The 22,864-nt window shown below is 40.8% G+C and overlaps 1 protein-coding gene across 11 annotated transcripts in view; it reads right to left on the minus strand.

The window, feature by feature from the left end:
- The window catches only part of MBNL2 (muscleblind like splicing regulator 2), a 152,890-nt gene extending 136,982 nt beyond the window's left edge, over nucleotides 1–15,908 (minus strand). For 6 of the 11 annotated variants that reach the window (XM_081046201.1, XM_081046204.1, XM_081046200.1 and 3 more), the window contains exon 1: nucleotides 15,651–15,894. The gene's annotated coding sequence lies outside the window, so the exon portion shown is untranslated. Of the gene's footprint in view, nucleotides 1–15,650 lie in introns of all 11 variants that reach the window. The other 5 variants (XM_081046198.1, XM_081046199.1, XM_081046197.1 and 2 more) reach the window with 4 other exon arrangements.
- Between the last annotated feature and the right edge of the window lie 6,956 nt (nucleotides 15,909–22,864).

Genomic DNA, 22,864 nt, shown 5'->3' on the forward strand with positions numbered 1-22,864 from the left:
CACACATTGGCTCAACTTTAAAATGCATAGGGATTGCTACAATAAGGAGATTTTAACAATCTTCCACCTGTGACATCTATATTGGCAGATTTTGTTACTTAGGAAAAGTTGTTAGGCTCATGAATTATCCTTTTGCTGAACCCAGTGAGATGAAGGAAAAAGCTAAAGGAAATGATAAAGTAACAAAGAAACAACGGATAACATTGGTAAAGCACTTTAGAGGGCAGCAGCCGTGGTTATATTTTAGTAAAGCATGAAATGAAAGCTCATCTTTAATTAATAATTGGGAATTGATGCAGTATGTTGTCCTCCTCCCTCTTACAGTTATTTTGAATAGAGCAGGATTTGTTTCAAGGCAAAGCCCTCTGGGGATCTCCCTGAAGAAGCACTTGAACCTCAGCTTCCACCTTCCTTCAAATTTATCTAATGTTTTTCACCTTTCCTGTTATAGGAGAGAATCAAATATGTTCCTACACGTTTTCAAAAATCATTTCTCCTTGGCGCTCTCAGCCACCTACCCCGGGGTAGCTTCCTCAGCCTTAAAGCTGCACCAGGTGCCATGTGCCAGCCCAGCCCACCTTCCCTCAAACTTACACAGTCTTATTTTAACCCTCTCCACTCAACTCCATCTCTCCTTTGATCGCTCCAAATATTCCGCCTTCCCTGAATGTTTTCACTTTCCACTCTCTTGGTTCCCTGTCACACAGCTCTCAGTCTCCACTCTCCAAAAGTGTCCCCTACAGGTCAGCGGTGCCTTCTTAACGTCCATATGTCACAGCACCAGGCTCAGTTCTCATCTTTACTGAACTTTCTTTAGGATCTGGCTTTATTTCCCATTATTACCTGGTTTTAGGAAACCCTAAGACATGTCCATATTTTATCACTGATCAACATTATTTCTAGGACGTAGTAAATAGCATGATCCCTCCCGTCTCACACACAGATTCAAAGGCTTGGGAGATGCCCTGAGGCCCACACCTGTCCCCAGGAACACTTGCCCTCTCTGAAATGCTCTTCACCTTGGATTTCTAAGTATTCCCCCAGGCTGTGACATCCACCATTTTCTAGATCACACTTGCTTTTTTAGCTATCTCAACTCCTTTACGATTTCAAATACCACTCTGCTATGGACAAATCCCAAATATACATCTAGCCTTGCAATCTACAGAAGTCTACACCTACCATTCCATGAGGACATTCGTTTTTTTCTGAAAACTTGCTGTCGCCAAGAAACCTTTACTAAGTGGAACACATTTGCCCTGGCAGAGCAGGTGAAAATTAAATTCACAACGATCAGTACCTTCCCATTGACCTGGGTTCTTTCACTGTGGGCACTTTCAGTGCATTGTTTCACCACATCTTCATAAAAATGCTGAGACATGGCATGACCATCTTGATTTGTGCCAACCAGAAGATCAAAGTTCCAAGCAATCTGGTAACTTTTGTTCCTCCTAAGTCGGGGAGCCCGGGGTTCAATTCTGTATTGACGACCTGCAAGCTCTGGCTTATTACCATCCTTAGGCATCCTTATTTATTTTTTGAGACCTGCACTCCCTTGACTTAAACAGAATGTAGGGTTACAAAGCAAGAAAGGGTAAAGGGCATTGTCATCTGTGGCTCCCAGCTTGTTTCTTCCTTTCACTAGTCTTGATGGCCACATAGAATTAAAAAAACAAATAACAACAACAAAAAAACCTAAAACCGTTTAAGCAAAATTTTCAGGGGGTTATAAACAATAAAAAACATGGAAAATAAGTAAAGGAGATGTTTGGAACACCGTGACAAAGTGATAATATTATTACTGTTGCTGTTATTATTATCATCATCATCATCATTATTTAAACGTGATGATTTCCTTTCTCCTCCAATTTGAATTTGAAGCATTAACTTCCCATTGGTCCAGGAGTAGGATGTTACAGTGATTCATGGTTCTCATTATTGGTGGGAGTGAAGCCCCACTGCTGGAGTCTAGAGGTTATTTAGGAGAGAAACAGATAAGGAGGGGGGAGGCATGAATGGGAATAGAAGAAGGATATGGGAGAACCTTTCAACTAACTTTCCTTTTATCTTATAATAGACGGTGCTAGGCAGCTGGCTACATTTTTAAAACTTTATTAAAGACAGAAAGGACTCCATATCCTAAGTGTCAGCTCCCTGGATTTTTACAAAGTGAACTCATCTGTGTATTCCACACCCAGACTGAGAAATAACCAATTATCAGGACCCCGGGAGCCCCCTCGGGTTCCATTTCAGTCATACCTTTCTTTCCCCAGAGGGTGACCCCTCTCCCTAACTAGCTACTATGTCTAACTAGCTGGCTACATTTTAAATTAACCCTTTGACTGTTCTGGCCAGGAAAGCATGTGTTCTTTGAGAAGCCTTTTCTGGCAGCAATTGCCATTTCAAAGCAGGGGGAAAAAAGTGTGTGTGAGGGCGTAATTTTGTGTGTAGGAGAAAAGTGTTTCTAATTTCCAATCCTGAAAATGTGCGGGGAAGGAGGAAGATGTGAAGAAGGGAACTAAGTCAGTAAATGCAATCTCTTTCTGCTTTCCCCATTAGGAGCTGGAAGGAGTCCAGCAACATGCCATTTTGAGAAAGGAAGCAAACAGAATCACCTTCTCTACCTGCTCCAGCCTCGGCTTCTCTACCTGCTGCGGCCTTTAAATACGTGGATCAGTCGATGGTTATTATTTAATCGCATAGTGTTCACTAGAAGCCCGATATTGTATTGAACATATGGTTTTGATTTCTTTTTTCTGTTTTTAAGCAGTGAGCAAGATGGAGAGTGTCACAAACCGAACTCCAGGATTTGCCAGGTTCTGCCAAACTGTAATGGGAAACTAACTCCCATGCCGATATCCGTCCTGCTTTAGCAGCTTCAGGGGGCTCAGGGGGGACCCACAGAGGGCCATGGACTAAAATGCAAACACACTGGCACTGATAGCTCTAAGAGAGAGAAGGGCTCCGTAGTTGTACTTTTGACCTGACAAAGCACACAGGCCTGGTCGGGGCTTTTCCATGACTTTCTGCACTAATTATCAAGCTGGAAGGGAGAGATCAGAACATTAGATAAGAATTCACAGCCTCAGAGCAATTAACTCAAGACGCAACCTGTATCTGGCTAAGCGACTAACTTTAACTCGGGTACCCACACTGTTTTAGACGGCAGAGCTCTCCAAATTCACTTGGGTTACTGGCCATCAATGTTTCCAAAAACAATCACTCCTTGCAATTCCTTTTTCTAATCAATTATTTATTATGTGTGTTCTGGGTTATACAACATAAACTTAACCCAATAAAGGGGGGAAATTAATTCTTCCTAGTGGTCAGCTAGAAAACGTGTAATTTTAAGTAGAAAGGCAAATTTTCAGCATATCCACGAATGCTGGTTGGTTTTATAGGACATTAGTAAAACTAGTAGTAAATAAAAAAAAGGCAGAGTTTGGGATAGAGTCGAGGCATGGGGATCTTTAGGTTAAATATCAACCTGGGAATTTTCCTACGAAAAACTGCAGGGCTTGTCTCAGCGCAATTTGAAAGCTATAGAACAGGACTTCTCCAGCTTTCTCAAGATGCAAACGTGGCCAGCAAGTGGGGAAACGGTTGACCAAGCCCCTCAGTGCCGAGCTGTGCTTTTCCTTTGTTTGCTCGGGTGTCCCTGAGTAAGCCTGGGAGAAAATCCTTCCTGGTTTCTCCCTCTCTGAGGAAAGAGAGCAGGTTAGTGCAGCCTGCTGTTGACTGGAGCTGGGATTAATTAGTTCCTTTGGTGACCTTGGCATCTACTGATGGCAGTGTTTCTAAGCTGCAGAGGACTGTACTGAGAGCCACAGAGAAACTCAGGAGGACTCAGAGCTACTACTACAATAGCACTATTTTGCTGAGCCAAAAACCAAAACGAAAACAAGAGAAAACCAAAAATATCTACTTTACCTCTAAAAATTGTCTTAGTGTGGTATCCAAATTGTGTGAAGATTCTCTCTCTCTCATCTACCTATCTATGTGTCTATCTATATCTGATTATACTAATCAATATCCAAAGCTATCTGTGTATACATATTAATCTAAATTTCTATCTACCTATCTCTATCTTTCTATATATAGATATCAATTTATACTGATAATGATCTACATATATTAACCTAAATCTAAGTATCTTTTTACATCTGTATATATATACATATAGGTACATGTGTATGTATATATATAAATGTATGTTTATACCTAGCTATATGTGTGTGCCTCTCTATCTATCAATCATCCTATGGCTAGTTCTGCAAGTCCACGGCCAGCATCTTGCCAAGTATGTCCAGAGTTGCCTATAGCCTACTGTTGGGACTGAAGACAATTTATACAGTTGGGGAAGATGTCTGTCCATCCCCACCTCATCTCCATCCATCACACTGCGCTCAGGCCTAAACAGAGCTGAGGGAAAATGGAGAGTCCCACCCCTTTCTCTAACATTTCAAGGTTCAAATATAAGACCTATAGAGGTCAACAATGTGACAAAAAGGCCAGAAAAACTCAGTGTCTTAGTTTGCACAATAAAGTAATATATCCCGAATAAGGAAGGCGCCAAAGGCTCCTACAGAGGAGGCTTGATTGTTACCTTAGATAGGTGAGGGGCTCACCTGCTGGAGAGGCCGTTGACTTGCTTAGCGTCACTTCAAAGGCTTGAACAAGGGCCGAGATGTGAAGGTCATGGGGAGTTGTCACTTTTCATTTCAGCACAAGGAAGAATTTTATAATGAAATGTTATGATTGTAAATGTTTTGGGGTAGTGACTGTCCAGTCAACACAGAAACTGCCTGTCTGGACTGTGGTAAGGGTAGAAGTGAATTGTGCTAGGCCAGCCCTTCCACGCCTTCCAACGCAGGATTCCCTTCTGATTTTCATGTTATGTTTGTGGTTTTTGTCAGTTGGGTGGATCTGAAAGAGGAGGGGTATCACAGTCTTGTGTGGTGTGAAAAGTTCCTTTGCTGGCTCTGATGTGTCTCCTCACCCTCATACTGATACCTGAGCACCCAGAAGAACAAAGAGGCAATTGGAGTAGCAGATCATGGGAAGGAAAGAGTTAAAAAGACCTAAACTCTCTGCAGGTCCCAACAGCCCCAGAGGCAGCTAGTCCCTTTGATCCTGCCTAGTAATTGCAGCCTAGTTGCAAAGGGAACTTTAAAGAAAAGAAACAGGGAAACTCTAGAGATAGGGTTTGTTTTGTTTCCTGAGGGGATGGTCTTTGTGGTGGCTGCCAGGAAGCTGATACTTGAGGGTTCAAATGATGGGCTTCCTAAGGGGGTAAATAAATAATCCTTTCTATCAGCTAAGAGGCAGGTGTGACGAGAACCCCAGAAACACCAGGCATCTATGTGTGCCATTTAGTAGGGATGCCAGGTACAGCCTTGGCAGAGAAGGCAGAACCAGGAAAAAGAGACCCTGGGTTAGTTCAGGAACCAGCGGAGCAAGAGAAAAAGAAGAGAGGAGGAGAGAGAGTGAGGGAGAGGAAGAGCAGGCGGGGGGAGAGGGAGGAGGGGGTAGGGGAGGAGAGATAGAAGGAAGAAGGGAGGGAGGGAGAGAGAGAGAGAGAGAATGAGAGAGAGAGAGAGAGAGAGAGAGAGAGAGAGAGAGAGAGAGAGAGAATGAGAGAGAGAGGAGAGAGAGAGACAGAGAGACAGAGACAGAGACTGCAAGGAGAGGAGCATCAGTAGATGCAGCTCCACAGAACAGCCATATGCCCTTGGGAGAGAAGGGGTGATGCGCATAAAGAAAAACCCGCACTGTACCTAAAGAGGGAAGTAGATGGAGAAAAAAAAGGATTTCTAAGAATTCTCAGAGAAGGTAGCAAAGCCACAACAGCACAAAACATCTCACTTTTCTAGAGTTGATAATGAGCTTTTGCATGTGTCATCTATTTAAGGAATCTATAAGATACTTTGGATACCAAGGTCTTTAAGCTTCTTTCAGCACACTTGTGCGCATGCAAACACGCGCGCGCACACACACGGAGATTCAAAAGTAAGGAAAAGGCCAGCTAAATACAGTGGCGACGATGCTATAACCATCCCTGGGGATTTACCAAATCCTTGTGAGAGAAGGAACTCCTAACTAAACCTGAGCTCATGCCCGCACTGTATGCCAGTAATTGCTTATTTGTGCTCTGTTTAACTATTTAGTGAATTCTGCCAACATTATGTGCAAGTGCAAGAGAAGGTTTTCTAAAGCGAAGCCTTTTTGGTTGCCACCCCCAAATAAGGACCGTTAGAAAAGGTCTGGGAGATTGGAGACCCCCTAATGGGGTTTTACCCCTTGTTCTGCCGCTTGTTCATGTGTTACCTCGGCAAGTAACTCAGCCTACCTGGACTTTATTGTCTTTGTTATAAAGGTTTCACAGAGTTGATGTATATAAAGCTCTCAGCAGAGGGCTTGGCTTCTAGTAGACACTCAATAACCCAATAAACACTTGTTCCCTTTCATTCCTAAAAGGTTATTGGTAAATTAAAAATGCATAAAAATACCAGCCATCTGTGTTTGGACTAAATGGGCATCTGGGCAAGGAAGACTTCCTGCAAATCGGTTTAGCTGGACTCCTGGTTCTAGGAAAGTGGGGGCCACATGTGGGACAGAGAGAAAAATGAAGCACTCGAGAAGAGGGAAGGCAGATGGACACAAAACAAAATGTAAGACTTATAACAAGATCTAAAACCATCCACCATCAGGCCAGGATATTTCACTTAAGCTATCACTAGACAGCTATCATTTCTAATGATTTCTTCATTCATATTGCAAGACTTTAAAATTAACATTTTTATACAAATGCAATTTTAATTGCATATAACACTTCGTCTATACTCTTCATACTCTTTGTGGAGAGAATGAGGCGAGGATGGCATTACCTACATCTTAAGGGAAACAATGAGTTTTTCAGAGTTCCCTGAATTAATCCATTGAGGGTGTAGGCTGAAGTAGGCTCATCAGACTCACAGACTCCAGTTCTAACCACTAGCTAGAGAAAAAAACCTAAAGCTGATTTTGAACACATGTATTTTATAGGGAAAAAAATCTCTCTGGAACAGGCATGGAAACAAACACACTAGCCTTCTTTGGAGGTAGTGAACCAATCTCTTGAGGAATTGGTAAGAATATGCACCCACAGAGAAGACAGCCATCACGGGCATGGGGAGATGTCCACAGAAGTACTTGAAACTGCTGAAGTCCCTGTCTTCATGCCCTCGACCCCAGAAATTTTTGTGCCTGGCTCGTGGGATAAATCAGCTCAAGCTCAGCTCCATTCTGAGCCTGAGCAACTTGAGAATGCCAACTGCGTTGAGGAGGTAGGTCGTGGCCCCCAGCCCTAACCCATCTCAGAACCACTGGGCTGCTGCCAACTCCACTGCTGCAAGCAAAGCCACCATTGTGTTCTACAGCCTCGCGAAAGCGCAGCGTCTCATCATCTTGGGGCTGATTAGAAATGCAGAATCTGAAGCCCCTCCACCACATCTATTGAATCGGGACCTACATTTTTCATCAGATCCCCAGTGATTTGCTAAGCACAGGCAAGTTTAGGAAGCGTTGCTCTGGTTTGGTCACTGTAGGTAACTGGTATAAGGGCGGCAACCATTTGCATACCTTGAGTACTCTCTCATTTTCTTCAGAGTAATCCTGATGGCTGGGTCTGAGAATAGGATGACCAGGCTCCAGTGACATATCCAATCACTCTGGAATGACTGTCCTAACCTAACCAATCAAACATCCAAAACGTGCATTCTGAGATACAGATGCCTTGATGACTGTTGGTTTTAAATGCTTTCTTTTGACTATTGGTGAAGATTTACTTCTTTCAAAAGTGAACTATATATGAAAGATACAGCTATGAAGTTCTCATTATCCATCTAATTCTGTGGCTCTAAACAAAATTTGGTGGACCGGTATTTGCGTTCAAGAGGACCACAGCCTGTGCACGTATATCTGAGAAGTAAAAGTACGTGCAGTAGGATAAGGCAGTGAGGAGGCTGTACCATCACTCCCCAGAACCACCGAGATGGTGGGACAATGCTCAACCATCTCGGTTGCTCACTTTTTGGTTGACAGCTTTGCTCTTGTGTGTGTATTCGCTTTCCTGATTCTTTGCGAGCTAACTGTTATTCTCTCCTAGATCCCAGCAGTCTTCCCCAAGGCTCATCCTTAGTCATCTGCCTGTCTGCATGTATGCTGTCTTCTAATTGGAGGTAGTGAGAATCCATGGCTTCAACAACGGCTTCAACACAAGCATGTCTCAGTTTACATTTACAGCCTGGTGTCTTAAGCTGTTCTCCATTCCCACACTGTCAAATGCCTATGGGATACGCCACTAGGATGACTCATCATCTCCCTCCCCCTCTCTTGACCCCATTCCCACTGACTGGTCCCCTTTTCCATCTATCCTCACTTTCTGTGAGGATCCCATCAATATTTCTCCTGCTAGAAACCCCAATGTCATTTTGATTCATCTGAGCTCTCACTAGCTTCTACTATTTTTCCTTCAAGACACTTTTCGGATTTGCCTTTTCCTCCATCCTCACACGGCCATTCTAATCCGAGTCCTTGCCACATCACGCATGGAGTATTTCAAACGTTTTCAGGCCAGCGGCACCACTTGTTACAAATGTTCTAACCTCTAACCTTACCTTACAAGTCTTAATGGAATCCTTATACAGTATTAGATGTGATGTAGGTAACAAATTGAAACCCCTCCACATGGCTCCTCAGGTCTCCTATAGTCTCACTTCCCAACTCTATCTATCCTTATTTCCCACTGCACCCCAATATGTAATCCCTATTCTCCAAAGTCGTTTCACACTGGCTACCACAGCACATCACGCTGTTCCTTCTTCTTGAGATCACCTTCATTTCTCTAATTTTGACTACGGTGCTCTCAAAACTTCTTTGATCACATACCCCTATCAGAAAAATTACTTTTGAGCAGGGACAATCATGATAAGGCTAGTGACTTATTTATAAATGTTGTATTTGTATAACAATACTAATATGTTACATATGTTATCAAGCTCGTGAAAATTGACATTTTAAAAGGATGCGATAAATAATATATAAGTTCAACTATTTCTTTTCCTCACCTAGAGGATGCTCTTGCCCTAGGCTTGAAGGGTAGACATCCCATTTTAGAAACACTGATCTAGACACAACATGTGAAATTCAGATGTGGAGGAAGTATCTCTTTCCCCATGAAGTCTTATCTGCTACTCCAGCCCAAGTGGAGTTCTACCTTCCTGAACTGTCAGAGCACTTAAAATTACAAGTAGTAAATCACTGATATAATATATGCTTCACCAATACTTTTTAGTTGATTAATTGAAACTTGCATCTAGGATGCCAGAAATTTATAGATTTTTAAAAAAATAATTCAATATCTTAATTAAAAACATTACTGTCTTCCCAAAATTGCTTGGATTGGACTCTACTTGACTATGCAACACCCATTACAAGAAAACTCCAGGTCAGACTGCAGTGTAATTTCCTTTAAAGATGGTTTTGTTTCATTAAATATCATAGGCATGGATTTCCATAGTTTTGAGAACTAGCTTTTCCTCTTTTGGGCTAGTGAGATTTTTAACACATGGGTTAACCTCACTAAAATTCAGTTTCTATCTAATTTATCAAATGGGGACAAAAAGGGGATTTTTGTGACCATTAAAAGAGATGACAAGTATAAAAATGATATATGATATAAGACATTACTATTATTATTACACTCAGGATGGATGTATTACAATGTAAACTACGTATATAAAGTGCCTCTGAGATTTCTGAAACAACTGGCCTCTTACCTCCACCTTGAGCTTTTATTTCTTCCTGAAAATGAATTATTTTTATTTTCTCAACTTTATTTGTTCAACTGAAAATAGTGTCACCTACCTGTAGAACTTGGAAGTATGACTGGGCCTCAGTTTATAACCTGGTTTTGCCAACTATTAGCAGTGGGATCATGGGTGTGTTACAAACCTTTCAGAATTCTTTTCTATTGGCTAACATTAACTTTGTGGGATAATATTAATTTCATGAGGTTCTTGTATGGTTCACATTATATGAGATATGTATGTAAGGTACATAGTTTACAACACACCACTAAAATGTTAATTTCTCCCCTCTCCCACCCCTTTAGCAGGCTTAAGAGAACTGCAATGGGACACTCTCATGAGCAAATGAAATACTTTGAATTTTGGTTTCATTGTTAACTTTGTTTTTTTTCTCCCCAACCTGCAGGCCATTCACAACTATTCATGAATTTTATGTTCTAGAAGCACCTCCCTGCCATGAACAGCCAAACTCTCACCTTGCTACTGTGTGGATGGGTTGGGGTTTGAAGCACTATAGGTTTTTGTCCTCTAATGCCTTCTGAGCAGTCAGAGCCCAGAAAGCAAAACCAATCAACTCTCTTGCTCTGCCTTCGGCAGCTAGGTTGCCTACAGTAGTAGTTATAAATGGACTTGTTGTCCAAGAAAGCATTTGGGGACAGGAAATAATGACATGCAAAATGTACCTGGGACACTTGTAAGTTTTTCCTGTTCTTCAAGTTTAAAATTAATTAACCACTGAAAAAAAAATGAATAAAAGTTTTTAAAATCCCCTTTATAACTCATGTCCTCCTGGAGCTTTACCTAGCACAAATTGGTGAGAGTGCTCTAATTTTAGGCTCCTGATTTTTAACCCTTTATTTGAACTGTTAATTGAGATAATGCTTGTGAAAGTCCTTTGTAAAGAGTAAGGAACTATACATATGTTAATTATCCTTCCGAAGACATTTGTGTGCTGACCTATTCTTATCTTGTTTGTAAGTATCTTGTTCCCCAGCGATTGTGTATTGCAAACTGCTTAGGACCAGGGACCTGCAGTGTTTTCCTTGTTTCCTGCCCCTCCCTGGGTCCTCTGAAGTGGCTTACCACCCACAAAGCTCTTCTACAGCAATCAGCCTGTCATAGATGCTCACAGACCTTAGAACCTGCCTTCTGCCTGACAAGACCCAGAGCTAAAAAGAAGTTACATCCTCAGTCTCCTTTCCCAGCTCTTCCCAAACTCGGTCCCTTACCTTGCAGCTTGTCTATATGCAGAGAATACACACTGATTTTGATGGTAGGGTAACAACGCAAAACAAAACAAAAATTTGTGTTAAAAGAGGGAACTAGATTTTTGAAAGTAACTGCTTTTAAGAAAAAAAGGGGGAAAGTTTAATTCCCTAGGATCGAGAGTCACCTTTCTTTAGTGGGATAGGGAGGGTGAGATAATTGCATCAGGGTCTTCCCAGACTCAGAAGTGTGAGGGAGGGTCTAGGAATCCCTTTTGTTGACTGATGGTTAAGGCTTTTTAGATGATGTGCCCACATTCCCCAGTCATTTCGGGGCTGAATCTCAGCTTGCTGAGATTGGGTGATTGCTCTCAGCAACCTTATATTTTGTTTTGTTTAGTTTGGTTTTGATAGCATTCTCTTATGTCTTACATCTTTATGTTATTTAAATAGCACTTCTGCTGAGAAATATAATAGAGATGAAGAAAGTACACATCGATATTTACAGCTCAAAATTCCTTCTTTTATTCTCCCCCAAACAGCAAAATTGCCTCAAACCTACAATTAGTGTCTGATAGTTGTCAATGTTAAGTGACCATTAGTCAATAAAGTTATTATTAAAGGCTTTGAAACTTACAATTTCTCATTATTTCTTTCTGTCCTTTCTTTATTTTGCACACACACAAAGCCAGGTATTGGGTAATTGACTTATTCTAACCAAATAACAAAAGCCAGACAATCCAAGAGGTGTTTAATAAACACTTGTTGACTGATTGACAGAATATACCAACCCAGGATCTCCTAGACAATGCATTCTTTGTCAGAGCACTAAGGTAAATCGGTGGACCCACTTTTATTACCAAGTATTTCTGTCATATTGAGGAGAGCAGGATAGCTGAAAACCTGTTCATTGGCTTTGTGGCTCAGTTCACCAAAGAAGCCCTGGGGACTTACCTTTCACACCTCTTTTTACTCTCAGCAACAGAGGGGGGGAGTAACCTCCGCTAAACAATGCTGAGCAGTTGGAGGCACAGCCCTGATGGGGATTCAGCCACGACACCACCAGGACGCCACCTTTGACTCCATACTATGAATATTACCTCAGCGGCAACGAACAGTTTGCAGCTAACATTAAACAACAAAAACCAACTGAGCTGAGTAAAAGGAAGAAAAAAAAAACAAACACAACAGTGCTGTAACTAATTTATAAAGCCCAGCTAAGTCTTCCTGCTTCATTCTTCAAAGAGAAACCAAAATATGAAACATCAAGTTCTTTGCTCCACACAGAAGTGGGCATCTATGCCCATCAAGTTCAGTCAACCATTCTGGGAAAGATGCCTGGTCGGGCATATGACACCTTTACTTCCCTTTGCAGGCACTTCCTCACTTTCCTTGCTGGGCCCTGGGGCAGATTTTATGAAAAGAGCTAAGTGTCTCTCACCTGTTCTGCTCTGCCCCTGGGGTTTCATGCTCTCCTGGCCTGACCTTGGACCTATAGCTTTCCCTTGACTTCGCTACCAGCCAACTTAAGGCTCATACCTCCCTACTTTCCATAATGCTCCTGGCCTCCACTGCCCATCTGCTCTTTAGAGTTGCCTGATTTCGCTGACCCTGCCAGCTCCCAGGTATAGTTGTACCTGGAGATAGTAAAGGCCTCCAAACTATGTTTTCGACAACCAACCCTCCCTGCAGTTACACCAACCTTTTCATTAACCAGAATCCCTTACCCCTTGTAATGTTACCAACCTACTTCTATGTTGATAATATGTTTTGTCATTTTGGAAAATGTAAACAAATCAATATGCCTTCCTTCCTATCTTCTCTGGTTATCAGTAGGAAAGAGCAGGAAGAAAGGAAGAGGAAAGGCACGCAAGATTGAGCCTGGGCAGGCTACCATAAAGAATTCTCGTAACCTCAGTATCCAAATCCTCTCCTCCCAGTTCTTGCTTGGAATCTTGAGTACCTGATCTTGAATTTCTGTGGCGCTCCCAGAGCGCGGGACTGGCTGGTAGCCATGTGATATTGATTTGTTTTCACCATAGCAACAGCAAATTACAACAACTAGCAGAGAGAAGGTAGGCTGTTAACCAGTAAAGCTACATAACCAGTATATTTTGCAAGCATATTTTTCTCCTTTCATCTTATTTTCTCTCTTTACTCTCACAAATGTAATGCAAGAGTCAAAGCAAAATAACTAAATGCTTTGGGGAACGACAAGGCCTGTGTCTGAAACAGTCTGCTCTGCACAGCTTCTAGTATGTTACACCAGATCGATGGAGAAATGCAAGCAGCAAAGCTCTGATTTCCTTGGAAATTTTTTTTTGTTGGTCTAAGGATAAACAGCCCTAGAAAATTTACATGAGCACAGAGTAGAATGAAGGGTTTTGTATATATGACTGGATGTCTTAATATTCTAAGGTGTTTGCCAACAGGCTCATTAATACGAGGTTTTATCCTTTTGTACTTTACATAGCTCATTGTGCCAAGAGACAAACAACTTTTTTTGGGGGGGGGTACAAAGTCAAGGCCTCTCAAAACATTAGAATTATGAGGGAAAATGTAGCAAGTATTATTCAATTCTATTAAGAGACAAAAAAATAAAATGAGGCGGGCACTTGCTCTAGGCTACACAAACAGTTTGCAAACTAGAACCGGCAACTCCTGAGAACTCTCCTCTGTTCTAATAGAAATTCTTTCTTAAAAGGCTCCTTATTAAAAATGAACCTGCTCTTGATGTTTAGGGTCCAGGTTGCTACCTGTGACATGGGACGAATACCCTGCAGTATTGGACTGGCCTTCCTTCCAGGACATGCTGCTCTTTACCTAAAAGCAGCTGTTCCCACTATCACAACCAGCCGTGAGCTTGGTGGCATAACGTCGGTCCTCAATGGTGGCTCAGGGGAACTGGGAACGAGGCCACAGAGACTGTCCACCCAGGTGGCAGTGCTGGGCTGCACCAAGGAGAAGTCAGGCCGCGCTCTGCTCCTGGTTGCTTTTTGCCAGTGCAGCCAAAACCCTGCAGAGAACCTGCTCCGACCCGCCCGATGCAAGGCAGGTAGGAGATGTCCTATTTATGCAGGAGATCGGTTCAGGTTTAGAAAGGACAGGCTAACATATGAAAACATAACTCAAGACCTTCCAAGTGAGAGTTAGAATGTTCCTGGCCAGGACATAAAGCAACAGTCCTCTCCACGAGCCTGAATAAAAGAACACACAGCAGAAATAGTTGGGAGATGACGTCAGAAGTTCTGGGCTAGTGTCCTGCACGTCTCCTTGAAAGTAAAAACAGTGGGTCTAGAAGAATCTACGTGGCATTGCCCTTATTTAAATGAATACTTCTCCTGCTCCTCACAAAACAGGCAGGAGAGCTGAAGAAACATCTTATTTAAAGATTATAAGAATTTCCTCTTTCTTTGTCACTTTATTATCCTCCAAATGCACATATTACTCAATTAACAAATATCTTCCCTCCTAACCTTTGTCTATTAAAAGGATAGTAATGTTTCTTGAAAAACACTCACAGTGAAGGTGGTTAGGCAAGTCAGATTTTTTTCTTCGCTTCAATGCTTGCTAACTATTCTAAAAATGTTACACATTTATTGTAAACACATGGTTCCGAGGCCTAACAAAAAAGCACAGTTTCCTCATGCCTAGCAGAAATTTAAAACGGAAAAGGGCAGAAAGAATTCTTTAACAAATATATCCTTTCCTCCTCTTGGGCCAAGTGTGTTATAAATAAATCTTCTCCATCATTTCTCAGTGCTGCTTCTCAGCAAGAAAGTTGATATGGTTCGACATAGTGAAAACACAGCTTTAAAAGCTAGCCTGCCCTCATTAAATTATTCTGCGGGCTGTGTGTTCTCATTAAAAATGCATAAAGATCAGATAATTGCAGTAAGCATTATTAGCCCAGCTTTACTTTTGAATATAATGGTTCCACTTTTAAGCTGGAAACAAAGGCTCAGACATGCCAGGAAAAGAAATGTAAACATTGAACTACAGTATCGAAAACTTGTCAGGAAGCTACTTCTTGCTAGCTTGTTAAAAATGTGCTTTTGAAACTCAAAGCCATAGCAATCTAGAGCTGGGCAGGTCCCTAATTTCTAATAAATAGACATATTTTTGGCTAAACATTCAATCGATGATTATTTACCGCTAAGCTTCTTTTTCTTAATTACAAGTCTGTTTGCAAAAAATAGGATCAACGTAAACTTTATTTATTCAGGAGCTGACTATGGCTGTATGAAAATTTTCTATAACAACAAAAAAAGAAGAATGCTCCCAAGAACTCAAATATTTTTGTTGAATAATAAACGGATCTATTCTTTGAATATAAACTCATTTTATGCCGCACCCCCACACAGGCGGCATAGATTCAAGCTTTGCCATTTCTTTTTCTCAAATCAAAATGTTACGTAAAACTCCAGGGTCCCCTGCAAGTATTACATTTGAATTAGTGGAATCCAGTTTCCTTGGCTTCCCAAAGCAACACACATGGAATGCAGCATACTGCAGCAAACTCTTTAAACATTCAAAAAAAAAAAAAAAAAAAAAGCAGAAGAAGAAGAAGAAGAAGGGAGGGGGGTGATTCTCCTACCTTGTTTAGCTCTGCCTCTCCTTCGCTTTTACAGTAACCCCAGAAACGTCTGGCACAATCAAGAGGCTGAGGCTTCTGCCCTGCATCATGAAGAAGAAATTTCCATGTAAATAGTTCTCGTTCCCTGTTTATTGTACTCTGAGAGCCGTCTGCCGTATCTGGAAAATTTTGCCTTCAGATGATGAAGCAAAGACAGTCTAAACTCTGTTGCTGTAAGCTGCAGCCCTTCCTTCCGACAAATCCCTCCCAGCCGCGGGCAGCCAATCCCCAGCCAGTTCGTCAGCCCTCCTCGCCTGAAACTGGCCCTAATAGGATGACTGACACAGCAACACAGCACTTGCAGTGTGTGGAAACAGTGCATCCATACTGATGAAAGAGGAATTTCCCTCTCAGAAGAAAGCACTCATAGCACCAAGACAAAGTGGCATATAATTGGCAGAGCTGAGAGAGGGGTAGCTCGAGAAAAAAAAACCCTTGAAGACAGCCAGCCCAAAGCGTGTGGCTGCACTGTAAATACTTTTGAAAACACAAAACTCTGCAGATTCCAAAGAAATCCAGGTTGTACATGAAACTGAAGTCATTATCCCATTTGATGAAGCATGAACATTTTTTTAAAGGAAAAACATTTCAATGTCTGCCGTGGAAATATCTTACAAAACATTTACATAGGATTCCATCAGTGAGGAAGAAAGTGGGAGCCCAAGTGCATATTCAAAGTCAAAACATGCTTATACCCTGGCATACACAGTTTTCCTGTATAACATCTGTTATTGCAGTGGTTAATTAGTGTAGCTAATTATTTCATCTAAGTTTTCAGGCTACTGGGGACTTAAATTGGGGAATTCTGAACAAAAATTGATATCTATACACTACCCTTTTGTGTTCTTAGCAGGCACACGTGGGATGATTAGGTGTGCTTTAACTCAATCCTAAGGTACCTTAGGTATCATTTGATAAATACTGTGCATTGGCCCATATTGTCACTAATGACAATATGGCAATGGTACAGGAGGGTGTTTACTGCTGAAGACACCTGACACATGATCCAAGGGGCACTATTAGGTGCCACTCCGCAAAGCAAGTTCTAGAGGTGCTGAAGTTCCCCGAGATAAAGCAGGGCAAGCGAAATGGAAATATTAGTAAAGGTTATTTACTTTATTCCCTGTCAACAGTGCTTCTCATGCTTTGAAAAAAAAATATGGCATTTGGAAAGCACAAAAAGCATACATTTTCTTTCCACAAAATACAACATTTCGAATTAAAAACAAAATTGTGTCATGACTATATGACTAGACCAAGGCAGAACAAAGCCCCATTCATCTGAAAGGTTGAACCCCAGGCACCATTGTCTATAAGCAACTGTCTGGTACATCTGTAATGAAGTTATAGTTGGGGTGGGATGTACTGGCTTCTTTTGATGTTGCCAATTCTATTTTAAAAACACAATGTTTCATATGATTTTAGGATATTTCTTCAATAGAATACCATGCTTTATTTCACTCAAAACTTATAATAATGTTTTTTATCCCCATGTAAATTCATCATATATCGTAGCTTGCAGGCATTTGTCTAGTATAGCTTTTCTGGAAATTTAAATGATCTCTGTGGTCAAACAGGTAGAAAATTATTTTAAAATATCAATATACTCAGTATTATGCTGCACCTCTGTGAATGATCACAGGTTTATGAACATTGTCTTCCTGATCTCCCTGATTCTGACTTTGAAACTAGCATTCTCTTAATTTCATTCCTGAAATTTTAGTTATCGTTGGCTCATTCTCCTATTTTCATCCAATGACAGGAAGAAGTCTTGCTGAGTTTTCCCTCCTAACTCGTCCAGAACTCTGACTTATATACTGGATAATACAAATGCGAACAAGTTGGCTTCTGTGACTCAATCCTCCCCATGTTCAAGCTCCTCTGTTGCCAGACAGGTTTTCCTGTCATGTAAAGTCATGTTCCTTTCATATTTAAATTCTTCTCTCTATAAAATATAAATTACAGACTTTCAAGGTTCTTTATAATCTGGCCCCTCCCTTTCTATGCAACTTCTTCTACAGTGTTTTCCTAAGTGAACATTCTGATGGAGTCATGAATATTTCTCCAGGACCTGGCTCCTACATTCCATCCCCAGACGCGACTCCCAAGAGCTTCACTTCACAAAATCTCACCCAACCTTTAGATCTCAGCATGTATTCTCTTTCTTCTGCTATGGCTTCCCTGTTCACACTGTCTTCTCTTATGTTCTTCTCCTTTAAAAGCATTCTGAACTGTTCATTTTACCATACCATTATACCCTTAGCGATGATTTGATCTTTCCATCTCAGAAGGCTAGGTTTATGTAGTATATTAAGATAATATACATAAAACATCTACACAGTGGCTGGCCATGATAAATCCCCACTAAATGATGGCTATTACTCATTGCATTTAGCAAAATGCCATGCACAAACTTGTTGATTTCATGATTCCTATCTCAAGAATTGATGTCATACCCGTCCAATTGCACAAGCCAAAAAACTTGGCAGTCATTCTTGACCCTCCTCCCGAAACCATCATGTGAATCCATTATCAAAGCCTGTCAAATTTAGCACTGAAATATTTAGAAGTGTTTTACTTTGCTCCATTTCTACCAATGCAGCTTTGTCTAATCTATCAGTGTCTTTCACCATGACTACTGAAACAGCCTTTTAACTGGTCTCCTATATAAATCCTTGACCCCTTCAATGCCTTTTCTATATGTCAGCCAGAATAAGAACTCAAAAACAGAATTCTAATTATTCCAGAGTCGTTTGCTTAAAACCTTTGCTATCTACTGAATTGTGTCGCCCGATATTCATATGTTGAAACCTTAAGACCCAATGTGATGGTATTTGAAGATGGGGCCTTCGGGAGGTTATCAGGTCACGAGGGTGGCGCTGTCATGATGGGATTCGTGCCCTTATAACAAAACACATCAGGCAGAGAGATCGTTTCTCTCTCTCTCAGTTAAGTGAGGACCCAGCAAGAAAGCAGTCATCTACAAGCCGAGAAGAGAACCTTCACCAGAACCCAACTATGCTCGCAAGCTGATTTCAGACTTCCAGCCTCCAGAACTGGAAAATAAATTTCAGTTGTTTAAGTCCCTCAGTCTATATAGTATTTTGTTATGGCAGCTTGAGCTGACTAATCTAACCTTTAAACATCTTTGAGTTACTCTTAGGAAAGAAATGAAAGTTCTCAACATGGCCTACAAGGTTCTGTGCTATCTGTCCCCTGCCTACCTTGGTAGCCTAATCAGAGGCCATTTCTTCAGGGAATTCTTCCCTGACGCCCCAAGATAAGTTGAAGAGAAAACCTGTTGTTTTCTCTCACAGCCCTGTGCACTCTGGAGCAGCGCTTCTCAAATTCAATGTGCATGCAAATCCCACAGGGATCTTGTTAAAATGCACGTTGTATCTCAGTAGTTCTTGGGTGGATACAGAGATTCTGCTTTGCTAACAAGCTCCCAGGTGAAGCTGATGTGGCTGGTCCACGGATTACTCTTTTGAGTAGCAAAATTTTGTAGATGTTGTTCACTTTATAGCGATTTTTACAAGGTATGGCAATACATTAACTGCAGATCCCAGCTGGACTTTTCATTTTTTTTCTTTTTTATTTTTTTCTCTGCTTCCTCCTCTTCTTCTTCCCTCTTTTCCTTCCCTTCCCCTCCTTCTCCTTCTTTTTATTCTTTCTGTAACTCAATATCAAAAATCTTGAAACCCTTGAAAGAAAGTTAATATTTATCAAAGTCACGACATACTAAATAGGAAGGAGAAGGGTTGAGAAACAAAACAGAATAAGTGCCAAGAAGTTGATTAAACCATGTCAAAATAAAGGAGGTGGCCAGAGGAGAACAAACAAAAGACAACACCTTTGGAATTATCCAATAGAAGTCGTCAGTTACTGGCCACACGTGAATTTCATATAATTTATAGCCTGGATTCCTTCTGCGTGAAACATCTTTTACACCTTTACACGCATTTCACATCTACTATATATCAATACTCAGTGTATATTACACCTTTTCCAGGAAGCCTTCCCTGACCACCATGATGTCCCTGGCACCTTGAATTTTTATTCATCGTAGCAATGATCACAGTCTATTGTAAATACGTCTTACTTGTTTATGAACGTCACTAGTCTCTGTTAGAGAAGTGATCACGTCTTTCTTGTTCATCAGTTTATCCCCAGTATGTAGAACATACAGTGATATTAATACCAGATGCTTACTAAATATTTACGGAATGGATAAATGGATAAACTTGAAAATAGCACTAGTAATAAAGGGGCAAAGACAAAAGCAATTCTCAAGCAAAAACTTGATAGTGAACCCATAGAGAAAATGGATTTCACACACACACACACACACACACACACACACACACACACACACACATCACAGTTATACTAGAAAAGGGAAAGGGGATGTGATATAAAAACTGACAAGCACAATGCAGTTATGAGATCATCTCCTTTATTGGATACGCCAAAGTCAGCAAGCTTATAAGCAAGAAGAAAATTATGTTTAATATGTAGGTGATTTCCACAGGAAAACAAAGTTTTCCTTCAGATGGAAAGGATAGGTATCCTAGAATAGACAGAAGTGTTGACTTTCCAGAAGAGATGGCTAGAAAGGACGAGAAGGTTGTTTACAGCAAGAGAGAAATGAGACAGGAAGGCAAGTTGCAGGTGGCTTTGGTCTGTGACAGTTCAGTTATGTGGCACATTTCTCTCAGAACATAATATTTCTAGCCTATATTTCCCCACTTAGTCCTTCAGCGTGTACGATTTCCTATTTTCCCTTGGATGTTTTAGTATAAACCCTAATGGAAGTCCCTTGAAGGCGGAGACCATATATTAGTCTTTTTTGTATCCTCCATATTGCCTAGCATGGAACAGTACTGAATTCATTTTGGTTGATGGATTATTACTTAGCATTCTGGAGAAAATTTGCATACTTTGGAAAAGAGTGGTAATTCTTTTTTTTAATGTGTGGGTTATTGAAAATGCAGAAAGGAATAGAAAATTGGTTTTATAATTGTCAGAAAATTGTTTTCCATTGAATTTTTCACAAGAAAGGTCAACTGGCTTTTAAATTTTCTCCATATGTTCCAGGGTCAGAAGACTCTGGGAAAAATTAGGACCAACATTTCTGGGTTAAGGAAAATCAAATCAAATAAATTGCATAAAGTGTGTAAAAGAAATAATGTCTAAGAAATTCTTCACATAGAATATGGCACCTAATAAATGCTCGATACATGTTAACTAGTACTGTCATCACTGGTGTTATATCATCATCATCATCATCGTGATTCTCAGGGTCTAGACTCTAATGAGAGTTCACTGAAGAGCAATTACTATTATGTCAAAATGGCTGTAATAGTAATGGACTCAAATAGAGATTTCCAAAATTTCTTGGTTTTGGGTGCTCTTGATGTTCACTATTTTTATTCACTGTGCTCCTCGGGCCAAAAGAAATACTGAATTGTTTTATTTATTAAGTAATTAGGGCTTAACAACTCAGTGTTTCTGTTTTAACAACTGAGGAGCTATTTGAAAAGTTAATACAAAATGTTTGGGAAAAGAAACAGTATTTTATTTCACTTTAAATAACCCTGGTTAGTTATTCATAGATTGTGAATGCCTATTGAGCACCGCATACAATTCTCAAAACTTGAAATCAGATTGGAACCACTGCTCTCATTTCCTGCAGTCCTTTTTTTTTTTTTGTACAGTATTTGCTTTTTGTCTTAGCAACTGCTGAAAATCCAACTTTGCAAAGATGCATATCATCAAAAGGAATGTAGTGTGATTCTAATACTGAAACTGATGTCCCTTGAATTAGTAGTTTTCACAGTGCCTGACAAATATTGAGTACTGCTATGGTTCCCCTGGAAACATAAAATATCGCACGGAACCCCTCTGAGTCCACTGTAGTTGCCCAGTGTGACTCATAGCACAGTTTGGGAATCATGGCGCCAAGGCAAGCATCCCAAAGGGTTGGTCAACCTCAACAGTCCCATTGTTTTTTCTGGTGTGGTAATTGCATCAGGCCTCCTGTCCTGAGGCCCAAGGGCATTTGAAGTTGCAGAGAGAAGGTCAGGCCAGAGGTTACCGGACATGCCCAGCCCTGAAACTGAGGTCATTTCAAAAGCTTCTGAGATGGGCTGGAAGCCTATGTTCCTGAACAATTTCAGATGTTTGTGGGCCAAAGAGAGAAGAACATGGTGAGATAAAAAAGATGCTGATACTGCCAGCTGTTCATGGAAGGGGAACGTGCCTGGGATCGTTTGCTTTTCAAAATGGTGAATTCTGAAAATATAGGTGCAAAGAGAAAAGAATGAGTCGTTTTCCTCTTGTCCCTCTCATTAAGACTACACATATCTTTTGCAGCTCATTTCCACTGTTCTCGAAGGCTAGTTGGGGGGGGCATCACCATGCTTCCATCATACTCACTGTTGTGTTCACTGTAATTTGATCCTTCTCCCATAATAAAGGAGGAGTATTCTTAGATCCTGTGTCCAACTACTGGTATTAAAGTCATGTTTCTGACAGAGAAGAGAATCCTCTAAACCTGAAATGCTAGAGGTGGCTGGCATGTTCTACCTTCTGTTGAATTACTTGAAGGATTTTCCCATCCATTATCTCCTGCGCATCTTCTGAATTAAGGGTCAGGCTGGGTTCAGTAGTGAATGGATGGAAAGAGATGTACTAGTCACCTTGCTCTACTTTTACTTTCTTCTCCATAGCACCCACCACCTTTTGTCATAATATATAATCTACTTGATGTTTATTGTTTGTTGCCTGTTTTCCTCAACTAGAATGTAAGTACCCCATGGGCAGGTGTTTTGGGTTTTTTATTCTGTTTTGTTTATAGGCATATTTCAAGTGCCTATTGCAGTACCTGACACATGGGACTGATGATAAATATTTGTTAAACAAATCAATAAAATTTGGAAGGACTAAAATATAGTACAGGATGAGTAGGAAATTGTGTTTGAAACACAATGGCAAGCATCAAATCTGGAGTAGCACCACCTAAGGGGCTTCCGAGGGTCATTAGAACTGCATATGTGAAAACCAGGAAAGGGTCCAAACCACCAATTAAGAATGCAGCTTTGGTGCTACCTGACAGTTGTATGCTATTGCAGAGTTGGGGTTTTATTGTTTTATTGAGTTTCAAGGAGCAGCAC

This window comes from Rhinolophus hipposideros (genome assembly GCF_964194185.1).
Source record: "Rhinolophus hipposideros genome assembly, chromosome: 4".
Classification (NCBI taxonomy): Eukaryota; Metazoa; Chordata; class Mammalia; order Chiroptera; family Rhinolophidae; genus Rhinolophus; species Rhinolophus hipposideros.